This window comes from Ictidomys tridecemlineatus, chromosome 2, assembly GCF_052094955.1.
Source record: "Ictidomys tridecemlineatus isolate mIctTri1 chromosome 2, mIctTri1.hap1, whole genome shotgun sequence".
NCBI lineage: Eukaryota > Metazoa > Chordata > Mammalia > Rodentia > Sciuridae > Ictidomys > Ictidomys tridecemlineatus.
The window spans coordinates 154,610,754-154,620,619 of record NC_135478.1 but is presented as its reverse complement, the minus strand read 5'-3'; the positions used below and the strand labels follow the sequence as shown (position 1 = coordinate 154,620,619).

The 9,866-nt window shown below is 33.9% G+C and overlaps 1 long non-coding RNA gene across 1 annotated transcript; it reads right to left on the bottom strand.

Annotated features, from left to right (window-relative positions):
- Window positions 1-743: 743 nt before the first annotated feature.
- Window positions 744-9,234, bottom strand: LOC120891928 (uncharacterized). Its single transcript, XR_005736517.2, has 2 exons — window positions 5,308-9,234; window positions 744-2,577 (listed from the first exon to the last, which is right to left on the bottom strand). It is a non-coding gene; the product is annotated as an uncharacterized LOC120891928 (long non-coding RNA).
- Between the last annotated feature and the right edge of the window lie 632 nt (window positions 9,235-9,866).

Genomic DNA, 9,866 nt, shown 5'->3' with positions numbered 1-9,866 from the left:
ATGTGAAAATAATCTGGCTTTGGTTCCCTTACCCTAACCAGCAAGCACATAGTAGGAATAGATTAGAGGGGCAACATTGTGTGCAGTTCAGAATTCAGGTTGTCTGATCACATGGGTTTCCATTTGAACCTCCACATCACTGTTACTGTAATTATGAAAGCATGGATTGCTTATTTCTTTTATCTTTTGTTTTCCTTAATGTAGAAAAAAATCCCCTCCCCTTCCTGCACCCTTCCCTGTGCCTCATACACCACCACTAGGACCATTGGAAAGCATCAATTTGAAAATATGAAATGCTGAGCACAGAGACTGGCAAGAGTGGATTACTGAGAAAATGTTGGCCAATGTGCTTTCACCTGAAACACAGTGAGCTTGCTGGGCTGGACTGTCTATTACAAACTCATAACCCCACCCTTCTAAGAGGTGAGACATTACATTCCCCAGACACCCCTTCCCTATTGTGTTCCAGGTAGAATCTCCCCCACTGTAGAGAATGTCACTTGAGATTTGAACAGCAGAAGAGTTTTAAAGCCATTATTCTCTCAATGAGGTTGCAGCGTAACTTGTAGGCAGGGATGGGAGGTGACCGGTTTTCGGTGAACACATGAGAATCATGCATGGCACTGCTGCAGGCAACAGAGATACTTACCAACTCTCCTGATTCACAGCTTTAGTGCCTTAATTTTTCCACAGCAACATTCAGACCTTCCTTCTAAAGCACTCTCAAACACTTACAAGAAGCCTAATTTCTTAATGAAAGCTTTTATTATTAGAATACAGTGGCTCTGATTTTCTGACTGATGATAGTTGGCTGTGCTCAGGTTCAGAAATCTGTCAAAGTGCAATTCACCTGAAACAGGGCAGCTGTTCTTGTTCTCCATAGAGAATTTACAGATTCTGTGATTAAAACGATTCAGTCTTATCAGATTGTAGCACCAAATCTAGTGCTTTGCAAGTAGTAGACACCAGATAAACATTAGTTGAATGCCAGGATGCATATGGGATATGTTCTGTTTGACCTACCACCCATTCTGCTGCCTCTATGATGCATTCTTTCTTCCTCTCTTGTTCTCTCCATGTTTGAACAAGAGCCAAAATCAGCTTTCTTTCTTTTTTTCTTTTTAATATATTTTTAGTTGTCAATGGATCTTTTAATTAATTAATTTATTTGTGGTTTATTTAATTTAATTAATTTATTTATTTATCTGAGGATTGAGCCCAGGGCCTCACACATTCCAGGCTAAGTGCTCTCTCACTGAGCCATAACTCCAGCCCCCCAAAATCATCTTTTAATCATCTTTTAGACTCTATGTTTCTGGTTACACATTTTATTGTTCCTGGTCATAGATGACCTGTTATGTTTTTGTTTCGCTTTGTATTTTTGTATTGGAAATGATAGAAGGGTCCCTTGCTCCATCATGATAGCCTGGAAACTATCAGATAGCCATTACTTAGTGTTGTGGGGTACATTTGTCAGGGACAATGAAATTGATATAGAAATACTAGGCATGTGAGACAGTGACAAAATCCACCATCGTGGCATCCAAATCCTCTACCAGCAGTAGACACCCTTCCTTGAGGAACTAAACCTCATCTTTCTTGTATAAGCAATTTTGAATTTGATTTGTCATTGCACCTATAGAGTAACTTCTGATATATTCACTACCCCAATGATCTTATCATACACTAACTCCTGCCTTCACCCCTGGCTAGTGAACTTACCATCCAATTTTGAAAGAACAGAACTGATAGAGGTAAAAAACAGATCTGAATTAGAAAGAAGATATGTTCACTAGTCAAGGGAAGGCATGAAGAATGTTCCCAAGACTTCTTAAAAACCTCCAATGTGAAAAAATAAAATTTCATTAAAAGTGATTTATAAATTCATCATTATGGCAAAAAAAATGAACTGGTGTTAGAACAACTGCTTAGTGCTTCTTGTGTTAGTTACCTTATTCTCAGGATACATTGCTAATTTAGAGCCATTGAATTACACACTTGCTATGTTATATCATGATTTACTACCAGTCATTCTATTTCATTAAGTCATAATCTACTGGAAGGTAGAGATCATATTTTGTGTTTACATCCCCAGCACCTAGCAAATTGCATGACCTATAGTAGGTGGTCAATAATTTTAGGTCGAATGAATTTTAAAAATTGCATAAAAGACATGACAAAGGAACATTTGTTTTGACACACTTTTAAAAACTTCCAATTGGCACCTTAATTTAAAGAAGTACTGAATACATATTACATTTATGAAATGAGGGATCATGATAATCATAATTTCTTGGTATTTTGATTATGGGGAAACATAAGGAAATGTTCATGTAGTACTATCAATGTTTCTTAGAATTCTTAGTAAAAAAAAAAAAATTGGAGATAACTCTTTGGCATTTCTTTCCTAATTTCCCCTTCCCCTTTCTTTTTTGTCTGAGTGCCAGGTTACATGCTAGAAGCTGGGACAGCAAGAAGTACAAACTTTAAGTCCTTCCTCAAGACAGATGGTGAAATCTAGTGGTACAGAGTAGAGGTAGAAGCACTGACATCCATCCGTCTATCAGTCACCGTGCTCTAGAGTTAAGAAAAAACAAATATATTTTTATCATCAATTGACCAATAAAGGATCCACTGGTCACAGCAATTTTGTAAGATACTTAGAACAAAACACAACTGTTTTTAGTCTTGAAAATATTGGAAGATCATATAAAAATTCAATAGATAAAAAATACATGGAAATGATTATGCAGAATGAATGCTTTGTAATAAATAATAACAATGATAATATCTAATACTTATAGAGCACTTACTAAGCACCATGAACTCTAAGAATATTACATATATCTGTATTAGCCTCACAACAGTCTAATGCAATAGGTATAAATTGTCTCAGCAATGAATAAACGATTCTTAGAAGTGTTAAGTTAGATTACAAGATAACATGAGATGATGTCAATATTCAAATCCAAAGATGTCCATTTTCAAAGCCAGCACACATCTATAAAATAGATGTCATTGGGCTGGGGTTTTAGCTCAGTGGTAGAGTGCTTGCCTCGCACGTGTGGGGCACTGGGTTTGATCCTCAGCACCACATAAAAGTAAATAAATAAAGATATTTAAAAAATAGATGTTATGTTCAGGGCTGGGGATATAGCTCAGCTGGTAGAGGACTTGCTTCACAAGCTCAAGGCCCTGGAAGCTGTGTGAAACAGAGCTTGCCAAAAGCCTAGCAATAACCATGCGTTTGAAGGGATTGGAAATGAGGTTTAAATAGCTCAGAAGTAATCTTAGCAGGTAAAAGAAAAGGTTCACGCTGTCAGAGACAGAAAAATGTATCCTGCAAATATTTAACTAAAATACAGTATAAACATATTATCATACAATAGATGAAATCTTTAACAAGTCATATCTCAGAGCTTCGAAAGATAATACAGGAGAATATTCTTTTATCTACTTTGTAATGTTTATTATACAAAAAATGTCAAATCTTCAAGGGCAATAAATGCAGAAATACACAAATTAGCAATAATATTGCTCCTGAAAAAAGAGGTTCCATTCAAGTTACCAACTATGAAAGTCTGGAAGAAATATTTCATTGAGGAATTTTTTTTTCTTATTAAAAAAAGGTAATGTTGAACAGAAAAATAAAGAAGTAAATATTTACTTCATGTAGCATTAGGAATATCTGAATTTTTGTCTAAGATATCTAGCTGGACTTTTGAGTTATGTGTTTTTTTTTATTGTTGGTTGTTCAAAACATTACATAGTTCTTGACATATCATATTTCACACATTGATTCAAGTGGGTTATGAACTCCCATTTTTACCCCGTATACTGATTGCAGAATCACATCAATGGAAGTGTAACTGATGAGTTATGTGTTTCTCAAGATATTTGACTTGACCTTTTGTTATTGTTGTTCTACTCTTGCCTTTACAGGTGTCTTATCACTACTGGCTGGTAGCTTTGGTTTGTCACAAAAGAGGTCAGATATTATAGTAGGAAGAAGACCAAACTGAAAATCCTGAATTCTAGGCAGAACTCCATGAATTTTTTTGGTCTGCAATCCATTAAACTTCAACTGACTCTGTTCTAAATCAAAGGAAATTGGAGACTAAGAACCCATTCAGTTTTAAAATTCTATTACTCTTTGCTGGTCCTTGGCCCTTAAATTGTGAACTTCCTTCTTACAGCACTCCTCTCCATGGCCATGTTGAGTTGTCACTTCCTCTGTATATATTAGCATGTGAACTTGTGATCTCTGCCAAGTAGTTTTTGTTAGGTAAGAAAATTTATCTTTATGAATATCTATATATTATCTGAGCTATGAGCATGTTTTTAAAAGTACTATGAACATTATATAGTGTGGAAAATACATATTAGGTTCAATATAGTTGTTCAATTGACTAGAAAGTACCAAGTCATTTATCTCTTGGAATGTGGGGAAAAAAAAGTAATCTCTCTGAAAGAATTGTTTTTATCATTAGAAATCATTTAGTATAGTTTTATGTCAGAGAGGTAATGTGAAATGAGAGGAAGCTGATTCTTGTCTAGGTCTTACCTTTCATGTCTTCTGATTCTAAACAGAATTTTCTTCTTTCTATACAACATAATTATTTTATATAAATTGCATGATTGAAATTAACTGATTAACAACCTGAATCTTATTCTGCATGTCCATCCATTTATTCAACTTCACTATGTTATGTGATACTATGCCTCAGGCCCTATGCCTGGCATAGGCAACAGAAGGAAAAAGAAGCCAGTGATAGCTCCAAGTTGGCTTCTGGGGTGGTGGCAGGCTACTTGAGAGCAGTAAAATGGCAATAGTACCACAGCGTGAGGAGTGGAGGGGTGAGCCAAGGCAGTGTTTACTTTGGAAGTAAATAATGTCGCAGCACCTAATCCAGACCGAATGTGCCAGGGAAAGTTTTCTGGAGGATGTGATGATTACACTAAGTCTTAAAGGGTAATAGAAATCATTCAGGCACAGAAGAATGGAAATTCTAGGCAAATGAAGCATCATACACAAGACCAAAATGAGATAGAGCCTTATACTTTTGAGGAATACTGAGTGGTTGGGCTAGGTTGGTACCAGAGAGAAGAAAAGGCTTGATACAAGAATTCTTCTGTAGAACAATTAAAACGGTTTATACTGTATTTTAAAAGGACCTGCAATAATAAAAAAGTGAAAATGTTTTTTTTAAAAAAAAAGTAGGTGTGACAATAATATAAAGCCTGTAAGAATAGCACCAACCCCAGAAGGAAGGAAAATGAGACAGAAAAGCATGAAAATAGCTTGACCTTTGGTTGCTGGGAAGCAGATGAAGGTCTCTCCGTGGTCCCATCAGCACAAATCAAGTCAGCCAAGGTGCAAGTCACCTGAAGAAACAGTCATAAGTCATTGTGTGCGTTTATTTTCCCTACCACAACCCAGAAGGAGGACCAAATCAATTCAGAGTCCCTGGCTTTGCCTGCATGAGTGATAGCAGGTTGTTTTCAGTGGGCCAAGTCCAGCATTGTATTTATTCAGTGTTGAAATGTAGTGAGGGAACAGGGAATTGGTTCATTTCCAGAATTATGAAATAAAGCTCTTGGCTACAAAATTAACCAAATGAACAAGCGTCTTTTGAGGTTTGTTGTGGTAGCTGCATTTTGCATCAAGCCTGCTTTAGGATGTTCAGATTTTCATCTCAAACAACATCTCTTTGCCTCAGCTGATGAAAATCATTAATGTCAGAATACATATGATATTCTGTATCATGAGATCCCAATTCTTCAACAGAAATTGATACCCAGATCAACATAAAGGAGATTTGCTTTCAGCACTGGTCTTCCCACCAGGGATGTAAACCTCTATTTTTTTTTTAATTCTTCACATACTAAATATTAACACAATCCCTGAAATTCTCAATTCTCATCACTTTAATTGTCAGGGATTTTTTTTTTCAGTTGGGTTTAAAACTGGCTACCCAACTAGACTTAATTGTATTTTCTTAGCTCTGGATTTTGTAACTATTCAATAATGCCTGATAAAATGGAGTGGGCCCACCCACTCTGTCAAAATTTCCAAATTAGGAGGAAACATATCATATCAAACTATTTTCATTTCTTTATTCTTTTTATTCCATTGTGAATTCCAAAGCATAATTCTAAAACATGATTTTTGAGTAAGAGCTGTAAATTACCATTGTATAATAGCAAAAGCAAATTTTAGTTTCAGTATAATGGAAAACTTGGATTGGAAGAACAAGTTCTTTATCCCATATCTGGAACTGACTTCACACTGTATATTGAACAAGTCAAACCTCCCTGTTCTCCTATTCGTCTCATGTAAAATAATGTGCATAGACCAGTTGTCCTTTAATTCCTTCCTATGTCTCTCTGATTATTTAAACAAATATAGCATATTCAAGGCCTCTATTAAGGGAGAAATCTAGAGACAAAACATACCTTACCATGAAGTCATGGCATCGAATTCTTTGAATAGGTTCCATAACCACCTTAATAATGATAGCCACAATTATCATGATGTAACATTTATCAAATGTCTATATGTTCACGTCACCATGCTAGACACCAAGATATATCAAATAAATTAAACAGCTGTGGTTCTGGCTGGACTCTGAGAAGCACAATAGATAAAAGAGAAAATGGTTTCCCACATGAAACTTTTTCCTCAAAGGAAATATTTATCATACTTTTCGCTCAGCATGATTCATGATGTGTAGTATTCTGTACACTTCTAGGGTAAGAAAGAATAACCAGGAGCAGAACTGACAAGTCACTCAGTGCCACCTGCAGTTGGAACAATGACATAAATTCTACCACTTAAAGAAAAAGAAATGGAATATCTAACATTTTCTTACTGTTCAAAAGAAAATCAGTGAAGCCATCAATATTTGGTACTTATTAGCTAGGGTTTTTGAGGATGAGTAATAACATAAAATTGAGTGCCATTGTGCATTTATTCTTTAGGTAAGACAACAGTATTAGTTCTAATTGTAATTGATTCCAGAAATGCCAGTTTTTATCTTATGGATAGAAATATGTATGAGTGAACAAAGAACTTAATGATTGGCATTAACAGAAAAGAGTTTATAGGCTAAATATGAAGTACCTGCTCTGATCTTTCTAAAACCCAATTATACTTTGAATAAGGGAGAAATTAAAAAGCAAGGTTTGAAAAAAGGGATAAAGGAACTGAAAAAATGTATTGTTTTATATTTTACAAAGCACATTTATGTAGTTGATTTTATTTACGTTCCAATGATAATAAGGATAACAATGTCGATATTTTATGCATTGACAAAGTAAAAATATTTAATAATGAGAAAATGGGAGAGTATATGAAAATTAGAAAAAAATGCACTAATTGCCTCTTTTAAACTCTCTAATAAAGGTGTAAAAGAATTCATGTTTTCCATTAATTTTGGAAAATTTGTAGCCATCACTTTTTCAAATGTTACATCTCCTTTTTTCTTATTTTTCAGGAATTATAGTAGATATATAGTAACACATTTTAATTACTCTATCATTTCTTTTAAATTTCCATGCCTAATCTCCCTCAGTTGATATAAACTGAGAAATATTAAGTATGTCTGTTACATACTTTGTAACATCCAGGTATTTCTCAGTGGGCAAGGTTTTCCGAATTTTAAGTTTAACACAAGAATTAGTAGCATTGTTAGATTATAAAAATAATGACAGACATTCTAATTTTCCCAGGATTAAGTATCCCAGGCTTGAAAATTTGTAATCATCTTGATTCTGTATGTTACCTTACCTCTGTGCTCTAGTCATCAGAATTATTTTTTCCTGCCATAACATAAGGCACATGAATTCTCAAACTTGGCACCTATCAGGATTAGCCCTGTTCAGGTCATTTCCCTAGTTACATATTCCTTTTGTCCTCAGATTATCTCTAACACAGGAGAGAACTATTTTAGTTAGGATTTAATAAATTCATGTTGAAATGAGCTGCAATGACTCAGATGTTTGTTTCTACCTTTCTTTTTCCAAAGCTGCTTTTTAGTGCAGAAATCGAGCTATTTAGACAGACAATGAGAAAATCATTCTCACAGGAATCCCTGACTTTATCATCATCCCTTTTTCATTTATTTCTGCAAATTGACCTTAGAATTACCTTCTTCAATAATCCCTGCCACCATATGTTAATTCAAATATTTCATTTTCTACAAATGGAAGACTGCTTAACCGAATTTTTTTAAACTAAGGATTGAAATCAGAGGTGCTCCACTACTACTGAGTTACATCCCTAATTCTCCTTAATTTTTTTTTTTAATTTTGAGACAGGGACTCACTAAATTGCTTAGAGTTTCATTAAATTGCTGCGGCTAGCCTTGGATTTACAATCCTCCTACCCCAGCCTCTTGAGTTATTAGGATTCATTGGTGATTTTATATATGCTTTGCTCTGTTATTTCTTCAGGGATCCCAAATTTTTTAAAAATAGGTCAACTCAAAAGCTGGTTCTTTCAAAAACAATAAAATCAATAGTCCTCTGGCCAGGTTAAAAGAGATAGAAGACACAATTATAAATATAAGAAATCAAAGAGGGGATCCTCCTTCAAGTCCTGTAGACACTAAAAGGAATATTATGAATTCTAAGACCTAAAATTAGATAACTTAGTTGTAATGGATTAATTCCTTCAACGAGACCATTTTCCCAAAACTCCCATCAAAGAAAACATAAATAATCTATATTTTAACTGATAAAGGCATTTAATTATTAAAAACTAAAAAATAATCTTCCAAATAGAGGCACCAAGTTGAGTTCACTGTGGAACTCTCTCAAACATCATCAAAGAAAGAAATTATACCAATTCAGTACAATCTCTTCTAAAAGATAGAAGCAGAGGGAATACTTCTTAATTTACTGAGGGCAACATTACCCTAACACCAAAATCAAACAAAAAAAATTACAAGAAAAAAGGAATTATTCATTATAACCAAGGGTGATTTGTCTTAAGCATGCCAGACTGGTTCAATATTTAAAAATTAAATTGATCCATCAATCATTAAAATTAAAAATTTATGTTTCATAGAAGTCAATATAAGATAGTATTAAGTGACAAACTGTGAAAGTGTTTGCAAAGAACACATCTGAAAAAGAACTCTTATCTAACACATATAAAGAAATCTTAAAAGTCAACAATAAGAAAACAAATTTTAAAATGGAAGAAATCAAAATACCCTTTGTAGGTGAGTAGATAAATTGAGCTGCACCTAGATAAGAGTATACATTGAGAACTAAAAAAGTTTTTGACCCATGAAAAGACATGGAGAAAATTTAAATTCATATTGACATGAAAGAAGAAATTTTGGAAATTCTATATACTTTATGATTCCAATTACATAACATTTTGGAAAAGACAAAAATATGGAAACACTAAAACCAAACTAGTGATTAGTGAAAAGGGAAGGATATAGGGAGAGCATAGGATATTTAGGGTAGTGAAACCATTCTGTGTGATGCTACAATTTTTCAATGCTTATATAATGTACAAAATCAAGGGTGTAAACCCTACTGTAAAGTATAGATCTTGGGTGATAATGATATGTGAATGTAGGTACATTGATTGCAACAAAAATACTACTGTGGTACAAAATTCAGGAGTTGTGCATGTGAGGACAAGGTGTTTGTGTAAACTCCCTGCACTTTCTCCTCAATTTTACTGCAAAACTAAAACTAAAGATTAAACTTTAAAAAATTATTAAATTTATTAAAATTATTATTAAACTTAAAAATATGATAAGTAAAAAGTATTAACATATAAAATTAAAAATTAGAATACTAAAAGATTCTGCTCCATTCTCTGAATTTTTAAAGTTACTTTAGAA